Source organism: Gambusia affinis, linkage group LG08 (assembly GCF_019740435.1).
Source record: "Gambusia affinis linkage group LG08, SWU_Gaff_1.0, whole genome shotgun sequence".
Classification (NCBI taxonomy): domain Eukaryota; kingdom Metazoa; phylum Chordata; class Actinopteri; order Cyprinodontiformes; family Poeciliidae; genus Gambusia; species Gambusia affinis.
The window spans coordinates 24322770-24338136 of record NC_057875.1 but is presented as its reverse complement, the minus strand read 5'-3'; the positions used below and the strand labels follow the sequence as shown (position 1 = coordinate 24338136).

Genomic DNA, 15367 nt, shown 5'->3' with positions numbered 1-15367 from the left:
ACACTCAAAATATACTTCAGAATAGCCTTTGAAGCAAACAATTTTAGACTAAAGACACGCTTTTCACTTTTTGCATCTAGAATACTTGGAAAAAGGGTAAGATTCTAGCTAAGCAGATCTATCAGGCTGTATGTGGCTTAAACTTTCAGTGTTTTAATTTGATTTTTTTTTCAACCACTCCTGGTATAGACTGAAATCCTTCAGTCCAGGAACGTTTTATTAAAAATTTCCTTGAATGACTCAAGCTCTCCTGCCGAGCCGATTCTTGGAGGCACTTTACAGAAATGCCAAGCTGCAGCTTGCAGATCTGGTACAGTACGTTCAGGTGGAGACTAATTCACCCCCTCCGGCTTTAATGTGTTCCAGATGCTCCGAGGGCAAACGGAGAAGGTTAAAAGAACGAGGTGGACGGGACGGCGCTGTTGATGCCGAGCTTGTTGAGCCGCTTAAAGAAAATAAAATAAATCTGCGGCCAGTCAACGAAGGTGACTCGACGTTACGGAGAAGGTAAGGAAGTCCAGATGTTTTTGTCCGAACTCTGGGCCTGGGAGGGAAGGTAATGTTTCTGGTAATGGGATGCAACTGACGGTGATGTCACCTTTTACGGCACGCACCAAAAGGAGTTGTCATCAAGTTCCCCCTGAAACGCCGGGGCTCGCGGAGGAATGAACGAAATCTAAATCTGACCCATCAATCACCGCGGGAATTAAGAGTGTTGATAGCTGAGTTAGAAAGCGTTTTCAGACCAATTAAGTTTATTTTTTACACACTCCTCCGACGCTCCGAGAGCGTTTGGGGAAAAGCTAAAAAGGAGTTTAATGGTAGGGAAATTACAGCTTGGAGAAAGTCCAGAAACCCCTGAAGTGATGCCAGCTAACCGTGCACTTCTCCGCAGCTCCCAGATTCGTGAGGTGGGGGAAAGGTTTGTAGAAACCGGTCGCGTACGCCCTCTCAGACGCTTTTTCCATCAGACGCAGCTGATTCCCGGGACCAGTTGACAACGTCTTTCCCAAGGTGGCTGAAACGGATCCATCGCGCTGCGTTCCGAAGAAAAAAAGAAAGCTGAAGAAGTCTGGAAGCAGTTTAGTTTATTTGAATTTCATAGGAAAATATCCAGCTAATTTCAAATCTAGTCGTAGTTGACAAATGCTTTCTAAAAACTTTAATGGATCAACCACAACTTTTATTGGGCTTTTATGTGACAAGCCACCATGACATAGTGCACAAATGTGAAGCAAACCCCCCCCCACAGTTTTCTGAAAACTCTCCAAGTAAGAATCTGAAAAGTGTGGCCTAGAAGCAGTGGTGCCCCAAGAGGGGCAGAAGGGGCAAAATACTACAATACTGGCCACCCCATTTGGCTCCCCAGAAAGTTTTATATATATATATATATATATATATATATATATACACACATGTTTAATTCTATGATCATCTTTGTAAACTTGAAATGTAAAAATTTATGTCTTAGTATCCATTTGTGTCAAACGTAGTTTAGAAACATTAACTGTAAACTGTTAAATGCTTCAGTGGAAGGATACTCCATTGTTGCAATAAGTAGGCGTTTTATCCAAATGTCCATCGCCGTGTTTTTGTTAAGCTAAATTTGCCTCTGAGTTCATTACGCTGTCTCTCCTCACTAATGTTTTCACTCGCGTTTGTGACTCTGCCTTGCTGACCGAAGCACAAGACCGTGCAACGCGCTGCTCTGAGCTAAGAGAGGCTTCACCAGCTCTACCAAAGGAAAACATTCCCTCAGCGTGGTGCTGCCACTATGTTTCACTACGGGATTGGTGTGCTCAGAATAAACTTAGAGTGCTAATTTCCTTGCCTCACATTCACTAGTGTTCAAAGAATCTCTCGAGTCCTTTCCTTCTTTATTTCCATAACATCCAAGTGTCCTTAGCAACTCTGAATCTTAAAGCGAAAGCCTAGACGTCAGAGTGGTCTGTCTTGCAGCCCTTAAGAGACGCATGGTAAAAGCATCATGCCTTTAAGTGGCAGCAGATGTCTATAAAAGAAAAAAAAGGACATAGTGTTAGAATTCAGAGTCTGTATGCAGAGAAGCGCTCCTCTGCTTTTCCCTCCAGGAGCAAACCTCAGTCTGCCTTAATGAAAAATCAGTCTGCGCTCCTCCAGAAACATGCTGTCGGGCCCCAAGAGCGCCACAAGTGTCTGCATCAACTGTCTGACTGCAAACATGCATCACCCAACTCAGATTTGCCTCACATTCCTGAGTGATCCTCCCTGGTGTACAGCATATGATGTGTATATAGTATGTGATCTGTTTCATATGGCTGCTACTTTGGTTCAACCAGACTGTCTGACCCTCCAGGCTGACACCGCTGATGTTGTCTTGACCCTTGGGACAGAGGGCTTCCATCTTTAGTGTCTGAAGGAAACGAAGGCAGCAGATGGTCGAATCCGCACCACGGTTGAGTGTGGTAATCTCCTCTCCTGCTTATCGCCAATGTCACAAGGCCAAAATCTCACGCTGAAATGTTTCTGTGGATCCATCTTGTCTAGACTGGAAGGGATGTCCAGCGCGACACGTTTAGAATATTTCACAGGATGTTTTGTCCTCGTTCGATTGTTTGCAGAAATTCCTAAGATAACTTTGCTTGGGAGCTGCTGCTTCTTCTTTCTTTTTTTTTTTTTTTTTTTTTAAATTCATTTAACTGCTGGAGGAGCTAACCAAATTTCACAATTTTTGATAGGGGTTTGGAGAGTATATAAAGTAACACTTAAAAAAACCAATGCTGCGAGGACATGGTGGTTCTAAAAACGGGGGTAGACACCAGTTGGACTTCTCCTCTTGTGTCTTGAATACGTTTCACTGCTCAGCCACACACCTTCTTCACTCCTGAACTTGGCTGGGAGTAACAGGCTTACTTTAAGTTGTAGTCAGAAGAATCACACTAATAGGATTGTTAAGGTCACTAAAGCTCTTTCTCCACTGTTAAGTCTCACTGTAGCCGGCTAATGTACGGTTTTGTTTTGAGTGCGTCTCTGTTGGCAGTAGTTGGGAGGTTACACGGTTCAAACAAAGTCATGCAAAAGTATTCATATCACTTGAAACTTTTCCACATTGTGCCACGCTACAACTACAGGCCTTGTTGTATATTGTGAATATTTTATGTGAAAGAAATCCAAAGTATTGGTGTGTCTGTTGATATGTCTGAATCCACCTCTGCATAATCTAATCTCAGCATAAATACATTTGTTCTGCCGACTCCTTAAAAACCTTTCAGAGAGTATTAAAGAACAATTGGCATCATGCAGACTGAGGGGCACACCAGACATGTTGGGGATAAAATATGAAAAAGTCTGAAGCAGAGTTGGGTAATAAAACCACGATTAAGACTTTCAGTAGGCGTTCTAGTCCAATAAAACCAAAGTTAAACTTTTGAGAACACTTTTGAGGCATGGTGATATTTGTGGAGGAAATCTATCACTGGAAAACACACCATACCATAATGGAACATAGCCGTTGCTTAGATGACAACATTTTCAAGTGATACAATGGCTCAGTCAAAGTCCAAACCGAAATCCAACTGAGAATCTATGCCAAGACTTGAGAACTAATGTCCACAGACTCTTTTCATCCTTTGACTGAGCTTTAGCTAGTTTGTGGAGATGTATAGCCAGCATTCTGATCTCCGGCTGTACAAAACTGGTAGAGACATTGTCTAAAAGACTTTCATTTGTAACTGTGGCAAAAGTTGGTTTCTACAAATTATTGACTCCAGCAGTTCGGCATACAAATGCAGACTACACAATTTTGGAAGAGCAAAACTTTCTACTACCTCATAGCATGGTATGTTTCTAATATGTCTTACTTTACGACAATGCCCTCATGCTGTTTACCATCTTTGTGGCAGCCAGATTGTTTTTGTGGCTTCTTCTTTTCCACATTTGTTTCCTTGTCCACCCTCAGCATTCCTCTTTACTCCCAAGTAACTCAATAAAACCGAGGGAAAGCTGACCCAGAATTCAGCAGGACTAGTTAGTCACTTTAGTTTCCTAAAAAAAGCGTCTCTCACAGGGTGAAGGCTCTATTCTGCCTGCCAGGGGTTCCAGGTTAAAAGAGCTGTTCTGTAACACATACAAGGGATGTTTTCTGTTCGGCATGGAACGACTGAAAATACTCCGGGTGAAAGTGATGTAAGCAGAGTCAGCTCTGTGTGGTCCATCTAATTGGTTCTGTGTAATGGAAACCTTACACAAGACATGCATCAGCTAGTTCAATTTAAGATGCTTTTGAGGGTAAAGGTCACATATCCACTGGTGACCACCCCTTCTAATTAATGTTTGCGTCAATGTTGGTTCACTTTAGTAAAAAAAAAAAAAAAGTATCTCTCTCACGAGCAGCCGCTAAATCAATCCAAACTTGTACTACCTACAAAAAGTAGGACTTTGCAAATGTATTGACCCTTTCCTTTGACGTGACATCACAGTCTTCAGAACGGACGGACGTCCAAACAACTGATGCGCTCCTGTAAAGCTTGTCACAAAAGAGACAGTTGATATTCAATCAACAAGTTGACCACAGAGTGTTGCCCGGTCGGCTGCACAAACAGACAAGGATGTAAACCAACCTCGTCATTTTATCGTGAACCTTTTGATGAGGAAAGACGATGGCGATAAATAGCAGCCGTCAATTGTAAGGACTGACAACATTCGGTGTATTCGTGGATTTGCAGCAAACACTTTTTACCAGGTGAAAACATTAACATATGCTTCATAAGTAAGCAAGACTAGAAAGATGCAACAAATTATTGCCTTATGGAAAAGGTGCTTGCCTAGTCAGTTGTAATCCTGGAGAAAATGACTCACCATCACGTAGAAAAACAAAAACAAATCTGGTTGGCATCCACACTTTTGAACGCTTTTAAGTCTACTCCTGTGTAAGAGGATGTGGTGGTATAAACCATGTGGCGTGAAGTTGGTGATCAAATCAACACAAACTGCGGTCCGTCTTGCAAGCTAGCTACTTCCAACTTTTGTAAATGGTGCCGTATATGAGCCCCAACCAGGTGTGTTATGTTCACAGACAAATTGGCTAGATTTGAACGAGTTGAAACCATGACTATACTGACAAAAACAACTTGGGGAAAACGATCTCTGTCGCTCTGTCCAATAATCCTGTCCCTCATGTCTGACATCTGTCAGCGAGCCTCAACATGGTTAGGTGATGTAGTAAGTGCTGAAACTTTTCCCATTCTGTTGTGTTATTAGCACAAACTTAAATGTATTTTATTGGATTTTTATGTGATAGACCAACAGAAAGTAGTACATAATGGTGAAGTATGCCTTGTCTTTACACAAGTAGGGACTGAAATTTAGACCAGTTCCTCTTTGCACAATAAAAGTTTAATAAGGTTTAATTCAGTCTTAGCAAGTCTTCATATTCTGAGTTGGATTGAGGTTTGGATTTTGACTGAAATCACACGAAATCCTGATGAAATAAAGTTTGTTTGAAACATGAGACACAAAAGCGTAAAGAGCACGGATACTCCTGCAAGGTAGTCTTTGCACCAATCCCATAAAATCCTTAAAGCGATAACTGAAAATGAGTTTTCATAAGAGCAACCCATATCATTTCTCGACATTTTATTTCACTCTGCCTGGCTGAGGAAGCAGATTCCTGTGGGCTGGACCCAACATGCTTCCACATTCTTTCAAAAAAGTTATTATGTGGTGTGGGAGAGAGAGCACCCGTGTGCAGAATTTATAGGAGGCAGCTGGACAGAAAACTGAAGTCTGACCCAAAACCAAAGTTTTCCAGAAAGAGGACAGCAAAATCCACAGAATGAAACAGGAACGTAAATAAGAGCAAGACTGAACACAGTGGTATGGAAGTGATTTAATGAACCTCGGCTGAAGTTGGACACACAAGCAGTGTGCACATCGTGTAGTTCGTGGAGAAGTGCTGTTAATGTTTTGTTTTTTTCCCGGAAACTTTTAACTTTCAACATGGCTGGGTTTTTACCGGGGGAACTAGAAGTGACACCGGCTCATTGTGCCAATATTGTACAACATTGTAGGTGGGAGTGGATGGTGGATTTGTTGAGGTTATGTTTTATTCTATGATGGAAACGGTCACACACAAGTCACAGTACTATTCCTTTGAGGGCAGGTTGCAGTTGTCTAAGTTAGTTGTGTCGTGCAAAAAGTTCATCCATTGCAGTTTGGGAAAATCATCTCGATACGGCACCTCATCCTCGTGCAAAAGCTTATAATAAGGTTTTTCGAATTTGGCGTGTTTCTATTAAGCGAATTTTATTTTCATACTTTCAATTTGTGCGATTTTTATGGTTAATGGTAGCGCAGCTATAGATAGCAATTTGAGAGAGGTGTGTGAATATATATGACCCATTTATTTGTTCCAGATTTTATAGAATCTCTCTGGATTCTTAAAGAGTCCATTAGTTTTTCCATTTTTATAGATATCCAGAATAAGTTGGAACCGTTTGTGAATGGGCTTCGCTCTACCACGTCCTTCCAGTCACTTTCTTGCTAGCCACTAAGAGCCCGAAGCCGTTTAATATCTCCTCTTTTTTGCCAGCTTTGTTACTTGGCTGAAGTCTAAATTTTGAAAATGGCATTTGATTGTGTTTGCTGCTGATACCAATCTGATAACTGTTTAACTTGGGACAATGACTTTAGAGGGAATCCTGAAATATCTTCTATATTTTCTGGAAATCTGAACTCTCTGATGGTCGCTTTAAATACAGATTGTTGTCCTTAAGTCACTTTATAACTAACTTATTTGGAAGACCAATTGGCTCATGTCTTGAGATGTTTCCATATAATCTTTTGTCATGACACCATCTACTTGGTGAAACGCACCACGCCCTCGTGCAGCAAAACACCCACATAAAGTTTCCAAAATTGAGACCTTTGTCTCTGAATGTTGATGAAACCTGTGATCTTGTTTTGGTGCTGCCTTTAGACTAATAGCTTCTTCATCACTGAGCGGCTTCTGAGGTCACAGCAGGTCGGGTTTCACTGTGGATAATGAAATTCTCTTCTACTGGTTTCTGTCAGCATCTTCACAAGTTCCTTTGCTTTGGTTTCACACCCGAACATGAAGGGATTAGTTATTGGGTATGCAGAGTATGTTGTAAAATCCCAACATGATTTTTTTTTTCTTTGTTTCTTCTCTGTTACTGCGAGAAAAGAGAGTGCTCCACATCACCTGACCAATCTGTTTTGTTTTTTTTTTTAATTCTTTGTGGCGAGAATGATTTACGCAAAGTTCGTCTGCTTGCCTTCATTAACTATGAAAACGATCCAGATCTCTGTGGCGTTGCTTTAAAATCAGTAAAGCTCGCCTATGGGTGTCGCACGGATTACCTGTGAGGTTTCGCCGCTTTACATTTCAAGTTTGCTATTTAGCAAAAGCCTGTTCCTGACGTAAAAGACAGTAAAACTCGAGAGTTTTCAGTTTGCAAGTGACTCGCACTGAAATTGCTGAAGCCTTCGGGAAAATAAAGAGAGCAGCTTATGTTTAAATGAGGCAAACTACAAGACCTACAAACAAATCCCTCGGGGTCACTGTGCATCACGTGGAAACTGCAGAGGATGTTGTTGTAATCTGAGCACTTCTGTATCTTTATAAATCTGTCGGCACTGCTTTAAATCTTAAAGCTTTAAATCTTATTCTGACTTTGGCGCATTTTAAGACTTGTGAGAGGAATTGGAGTGACGCAAGACACCGAGCCGTACTGAATGAAAGGAAAGCCCAAATCCGAGTTTTTATATACATGTTTATATCTACATGTCCAACATGTATTTAAGGAGCATTATTGATATCGGTGTTCTTCAAATTCATTACTACAAGCTAGAAGTTACATGGAGTTAATAGGAAACCAAATGGGGGGAAAAAAAGAACAAATAAACTTTTTTCTCTTTGGTAGAAATTGTGAAACCTTATTCTTGTGGTTTTTCTTAGGCATTTATGTGACAAACTGTTCCAGTCTGACATGAGTTTGAACTAATTTGCAATGAGTAATGGGGGAGGAGGGGGTTTCAGTTTTAAATGTGCAGAGCTGGTGCAGACATACCCATAAAGACCTGCTTGGGGAAATGCAGCAAATCATGTTTTTGAAGTGTTAACTCACCGGATTTGAACACAAATTCAGATTTTTCAGGTTATTTTTTTTTTTAAAAAAAGAGTGTATTTTCTTCCTTAGTTATGTGCTGCACCCTAGGTGCACAAACCGGCGTCATCACAGATCTTTCCACCTTGCAGCTGTTAGATTAGGTTTTTTTAACCATCACTGCTCCAAGTAAACTCAAACTGATTGAAGTATTTATATCCTTCACTGTTATATGCACAGTTTATCCATATTCTTGCAAACTTTGCATTTTATTCCCGTCAGCTGCTTTTTTTCTTTGAATGAATGATGTAAATTTGCTCTTCCTGTGCAGTCTCTTGTGTTGAATTAGCTCCGGCTCGGCTCTGATTTGTCCTTTTTGTAGACATTTGTTTATAATTTTTTGAGTCGAGCCATTACATGTCTGAATAATTATTCCCTTCTGAATTTGGATGAAGTGCAGCTGAAAGGAATTGGCTCTGTCGTTTTTACATTCGGACAGTTTTAATGGGTAAACGTGGAAACCATTCATCTTAATTCTAGAGCGTTGGGACACAGTTATTGGCATAAGCTATAAATGCTCTACATTCTTAGGATTTCTCTCCATTTCTTTTGAAGTGTGTTGTTTACATTGTGTACGATGGTTAGAATTGGCATCTAGAGGGTGTGTTGTGGTGGCGTAGGGGATAGCGCCACCCACGTTTGGAGTCTGGGAATCGCGGGTTCGATTCCCAGACCCGTTGACATTTACCGCATTTTTTCCCCCCTTTCCTGTCAGCCTATTTTCAAATGAGGGACACTAGAGCCCACAAAAGACCCCCTGGAGGAAAAAAAAAAATAAAAAATTAGCATCTAGAGTTGTGTAAATCTGAGGTAATAAGTCTAAATAATCAATAAGTAACTTTATTAATAATAATAAGGCTGTATGGTTGTCATGACATTTAGCATTCAGGACTTTGCAGAAACTAGAGTGAAAATGACATCGTACAAACATACCAAACAATAAGAAGTGGCAACTTGGATAAACGGTAAATCTGGGAGAAACTAACCCAATATCAGTGACATCATTAGAAGATACAAAACCGTATGGTTTGGATTTTTGCATTTCCATTGACATTGTCATTGCGCAGTTTGACATTTTGGGAATAGATTTGCTTCAATGCAAACACGGCAATTTAGAAGAAAAGAGTTTTTGATTAAAAACATTTTTTTTTTTAAATCAAGTATTTAATGAGAACATTGCAATTGGAAGATTGTGTTTTTCGACATTAGCCAAATATCAGCAGAGTTTTGCGCACATTTGTAATCTCAATGCAGCACGTGTGGCTAATTAATAACCCATTCTTTTTAAAGAATGACATCTTGGATTTAATAAGTCTTCCTTCTCCTTATCCAACCATTTGCCCCTGAGTCAGGATGATGTGGTCTGCTGCAGTCAGGGGAACAGTTTGTTTCCACTCCAGCAGAAGATGAGCCCAGCCAGCTCACGTTTCAGACTGGTGAAAAACGACAGATGGAGAAATCTCAGTTTGATCTGCAGAACTAATGATCAAAAGTTATTCTTTTAAACACACTTTTCGTCAAATTCAACAAGCTGCATTGGTAACATTCAATCTCACATTTTGGTTCTCTCGCTGGACGATCATATTGTTCTAGTTTTGTAACGGAGCCGAAGCTTTAAGCCGCAACATTGCCCTCAGGAGGAATTACAACATCCTCTAAAAAGGCAATGAAAACAAAAAAAAAAAACAGTATTCCAACTGTATTACGTTACGCGTGTGTCCTTATTTCATCACATCTTTTTTTTCTGAGGCGGCTTTGAAAGCGTGCTACTCGCTTTGTTTCCAGATCCACAGCCAGGCAGCAGAAGTTCCCTCCGGAGACAACATCCATTTCCTCAAAACACAGAGCACATTCCTGAGATGCTGTCTGATCCATGTAAACAACATTCCTGCTTTATGGAAACAAACGAAATGCTTTTTAAAAAAAAAAAAAAAAAAAAAAGTCACACATTTGGAGCTGACTGCTTCTTTTTTCCTTTTTTGTCCTTAGGTGTTATTCCTGCATTAATAACTGGCTCTTATTTTCGATCTTATTACCCTGTGTTCAGGGTAATAAAACGGTTTTTTATATACCGAGCCTGGTTGGACCTAGCTCCGCCTTCCAGGACAAAGCTCCTCCTCAGAGCTGCAGTTTCTGAGTGTCTCTCTCCCCCCCACTCAGCTCCTTCAGACTAGCTAGTATCAATTAGCAAACAACTGGTGGAACTGTGCATCTGCTGAGCTCATTATAGGAGCCTCTTCTCAGTGAAACGCTGGTACAAACGTTTAGGGTTAATAAAGGAGCCATGTTGTGATGACTTCCTGAAGGCGGAGTTCCAAAAAGAGCTGAAGTTTCTTAAAAGAGGCAGAGGCCCAATTACAGGGAGTTAAATATCAAAGTGAAATTTCGTTTAAATCATATTTGATATGTGTAGCATTTTTATAACAACTTAATGTAACAAAGGTACTAGATTGTGCTATAAAATATCAGCCATGCACAACATTGCCCCTTTAGCAATTCTCCCTTCTTTTATTGTCCTGTCAACATATTCTCCCACCTGAGCAGTGGACCTCTGCAGCTCATCCAGAGTTACCATGGGGCTCTTAGCTTGTTGTCCCACTATTGCTCTCCTTGTCATCCCTGTCAGTTTTTGGTGAAAAGCCACGGCTTGGTTGATTTTTGCAGCTGTTTTAAGAATGTTTCTGTTTTCAGATGATGGATTGAACACTCTTCTGGGACATTTCCAAACCTTGACGTGTTGTTTATTTTTTAACCAAACTCTCTCTCTCTCTCTCTCTCTTTAAACATCTCCACACTCTCATTCCTGCTCTGTCCACTGTGTTCCTATGTTCTGGTGGAGTTTTTGTTTTTCTCAGATGGCCTCCAACAAACCGCAGAGGCCTTCTCAGAACGGTTGTCTTTATTCAAAGTTGACTTTGACCAATCATGGGAAATTTCTGGATGCGATCAGATTTCATTAAGGAGTACCGGGTCAACTCGGACCGGAAGTCATTTGTCCTTTTCCTTTCACTTCAAAACAACACACCACTGTTTTTATCACTATTTTGGGTTCATTGACTAGTAAAATATTTCGATAAAATTCAGTGTACATTTCAGTTCATTTAAAAATGTAATTGCTCATTACAGCCGTCATCATGTGACGTCCTCCCGGTGCGCTTTAATCCGAAAATACTGTAGCTTTGTTAGAGTATCTGAACCGGGGAAAATGTTTGACACTGAAAATTAGAAGATGGATATGACCGCTAAGGCAGGAACAGAGCCACGACGAAGCGCGGCTGTTTGTGCTGAATCCAAAAAGCTGTCAGTTGCCTCAAGTGCAGAGTGCAAAAGCTCAATGATGATATTTCACAGCAACAAGTCCTGGATGACATCATTTTCAACAAGCACTTCTAATCCACCACATTATCTTTTGCTGCTCCTCTTTAAATCTCTGACCATATGTTTAGAAAGCTGAGCAAGAGAGACGTTGAAAAAAACGTCAACTACAACAAAAAACCCCAAATCAGAACTAACATTTGGGAGCTGCAATTCCGGAAAAAAAATGTGTTGTACCATCTTAAAATAAAAAAACAAGTTAAGTTGCTATGAATGATGTGGTGATTCCACAGATTATTAAAACATTTTGTTCCAATAAACTGAGCAACGGCCAACTATGTCAGCTGTGCACGCATTCTTCGGTCTCAAAGTCTCATTCAAAGTTCCCACTTGACCAAAGACGAGCATCAGAGCGCAGAGATTAAACAGCCAACTCATGACTCAGGCTTTGTTTTTCCATCAGCACACACATCTGCAGCCAGTGATTCACAGCAATATCACAGTTTGTGCTGCTTAATGTTTCCAGAGAAGCTGACTTTTATCGCCCAACCCGTAGCAATAATCCTGCGGCTCGGATACCTTCACCAGAATTAAGTCCCTCTCTGAGCAAAAAAAAAAAAAAAAATGAAAAGAAAAAAATAGTCATTCCTAAACACACGTGAGAGAAAAAAAAAAAATCTGTCGGGGCCCCGGTGTGCAATTAAACTGATCAGACCGGTCGAACATGACATTTTCATGAGATTTGCGTCAGATATTTTCCTATTTCCAGTGCATCTTACTTAAAGGAGATCAATGTAGAATTTACACCAATTTTTTTTTTTCTTTTCATTTTTCCATCAGTTAGGAGAAACTAGAACACATCAAATAAGTAAAGCAGATGCATGTAAATAAAACCAATGGACTATCATTACAAAGCTTCTCTTATCAATAAGATGCTTAAACAAGACATACTTAGCTCTTTTTTTTTGTATTTGCAACTGTGAGATGATAAATTTAGCCCAATCACTCCATTCACACTTGAACTCTGACGGTGTGTTACAAGGTCCTCCTACTTCCCCACACTCTGCAGATAATTTTTCAAGGTCGTAAGGGATGAATTTATAGATAATAATGAATGTTTAACTTACTTAGGCAAAAACAGTGGGAAGCAGCCCGTTCAACACTCATTTCCCTTGTGATCCATGTGGTGCCTTCTGGGACACTGAGAGGGTTAAACGTGTTCTAAGAAGGCAAGACATTTCTGACGAAATGTGCTGGATCTCTGTTGCTAGGTAACGGTGTTGCTGGGGAACGGCGCAGTGCCCTTCGATTACGACTTAACGACCGGGAGCTTTTTGAAATGGCTTGTTTTCTAGAGACCAAAAAAATGGCTGTTTCCTTTTTTTTTTTTTCCTTTTTTTTTTAAGTGCTTGCGCTGATTTTAAAATCTGTAGAGACTCAAATGGATGTTCAAAAATTTATAAACTGTACATGTTGCATAAATAGATTCCCTCTGATTTACAAGAAGTAGAACATCTGTTTAGAAGTCACGAGGAAGTGTTTGCCTTGTGTTTGACAAGTTGGCCTGCCACACTTTAGATGTGACGTAAAAGCAGGAAAATACATCACACAAGTTTTGGACTAACACCATCAGAGATTCCCACGAATGACAAATGCAAAGCTGGTGGCTGTTATCTGCCCGCATCCCGCCCTCTGCAAACGTTGGACGTGAAACAACGAGCAAAGGGAAACGGATAAGGAAGGGTTCTGCTCCGGTAGAGAGGCAGCCGACCCCTGTCAAAAATATTTCCTTCCCAGGTAGTTGCTTGGCATTTCTTTGTGTCTCCAATATCCCTGCTTTCACTCTGGAGCCGGGCACTCTTTTTATGGTTTGAGACAAAGCTCTGAGCAGCTATTACCAGCAAAAGAGGGAACCCAGTGAAACAAGCAATGAAAATATACACCCACTTTGTCAACAAGCCTCCAAGCCACATTCCTGGTGTTTCATGAGTCAGGATATCTCTCAGGAGGAGTCAAAGAGTCAAACAAATTCACAGGCATGAAAAGTGAACATGTCAAAATGAAACAGAAAATATGGGGCATGAAAATATTTAAGTTCTATTCAGAAATGAATAGCATAACCTTCAGCTTGTGCAATGTTTGGACTAATTTGTTATTCTCAATTGATCTCTATTGTTAGCTTTATTGTTTTGAGTCTTCTCCGCAATGTAACATATTTCAGTGCATATTCGTTTGTGTACTTAAGCACTTCTCTTATACATTCACATTCATACATTTTTGGTCGTTATGGTGGAGAGTGAACCTCCGCCCCAATGCCTTTGAAAAATCTGTTCCCTCTCTCGCCTGTGGGGGCGCTGCACCAAGAACCACTGAAGGAAATGACACAAAAACCTCCAAAGAAGACACTGAGCACAACTTCCCTGCAGAATAGCATCAGCTTATAGCAGTGGAGGCTTTTCTCCTGCTAGTGCTAGACTTGTGTGTTTGTTTTGGTTGTGTCTACCCAGAATGCACCCTGAACTTGGCATTAGGTTTTAGTTTTGGCTTAAGACCTGCATACACTTTGCAAGAACAGATATTTTTTCTGTTACTTGAGTGGCAAGAACAAGAAGAAAATGTACTTCTTTGTTGTTTTTAGACAGTAGAACATTTTAATTGGAATGAGCAAAATACTGGTGAAGACCACCAACCACGATTAAAATTGCAATTTTTAGGCTGATGCGTCATTTACTAAAATAGAGCTGTAATTTCCATAGTAGTCAATAAATTAAGACTGTTACAATGCTTCAATTAAAGTAACAATTAAACGGTTCCTTCAGTCATGCTGGGACAATCTTTTATTAAATATATTCCCAGACTATAAAGGGGCAAAATGTAAAGCAAAGTGCTTGTTTCAACGCTGTTATGAGGCGGTTTGTGAAGCAAAGCTGTTAATGAAAGGCAGCAGAGGCAGACGGCGACGCTGAGTGGATTTCCAGAAGGTCTCTCCCCTCATAACTTCCCAGTCAGGTCCTGCATACCACATCTCTGTGTGTGCCACAATCCACTCCCACCCCCTTCCCTCCTGGTCCGTGTGGATCGGGGCATCGCCTTGCTTCGCCCCGCTCCCTCAGCTTTCACTTCCAACCGCACTTCCTCCTCCTCCTGCCTGGCCTTTACGTCTTCATTATCCAACAGCAACAAAGGGAACTTGCTCAACATTTGACCTCAATCGCAATCGAAAGGAGTCACAAGCGCAGCAGTTAGGCCAAGTTCATGAAACAAGGCCTGCCGGCTTCTTACACAATCGCAGCGTGGAACAATTGGTATGCTGACATGTGTTGGACAGTTTTCATGCAAAACTGACGCAGTTTGATTCCTAAAAGCACCCAGAGGAAGAGACCCACCCTATCAGCTGGTCAGAGGAGTTACACAACCCAGATCTGAAGGCTTGACCCCACCCCCACCTTCTGCTGTCTGGGAGGAATGATGGGGGTCCACCCTGTTGATTTCCTGCCTGATCCACTCTTTTAGCCTGAAAATGGAAAGGATTAAAGCATGGTGAATTGGAATAGGGGTGGCGGACATGAAAGGAGGGTGGGATGCAACTTAGAACCAACAACGCGTCGTTCCTGTAGACTTTCCCAATCCTGCCGTAGGGTGGATTGGGAAAGACCCTCGCAAACAGACATTTCCATGACAATAGTGTTCCAACCATTGAGCAAGGAACAAAGCAGGGTGACCACAGTGGGAAACATGGATGGAGTCATCTGTTCCCATCAGGCCCAGAAAGTGAATGAAAACAAGGCAGAACTCATGGGATTTAGACTGAAAGTAGAGCTCTATGGTGAGTACAGGGACTTAAAGGGACTGTATTATAATTTTTTCAGCCACATGGCTCCATTTTC

The 15367-nt window shown here is 41.0% G+C and overlaps 1 protein-coding gene across 4 annotated transcripts in view; it reads left to right on the top strand.

The window, feature by feature from the left end:
- snx33 (sorting nexin 33) overlaps positions 1-15367 on the top strand; it is a 190307-nt gene that overhangs the window by 26465 nt on the left and 148475 nt on the right. For 3 of the 4 annotated variants that reach the window (XR_006371367.1, XR_006371366.1, XR_006371369.1), the window contains exon 3: positions 367-507. The gene's annotated coding sequence lies outside the window, so the exon portion shown is untranslated. Of the gene's footprint in view, positions 1-366; positions 508-9950; positions 10086-15367 lie in introns of those variants that run through there. The other variant, XR_006371368.1, reaches the window with a different exon arrangement.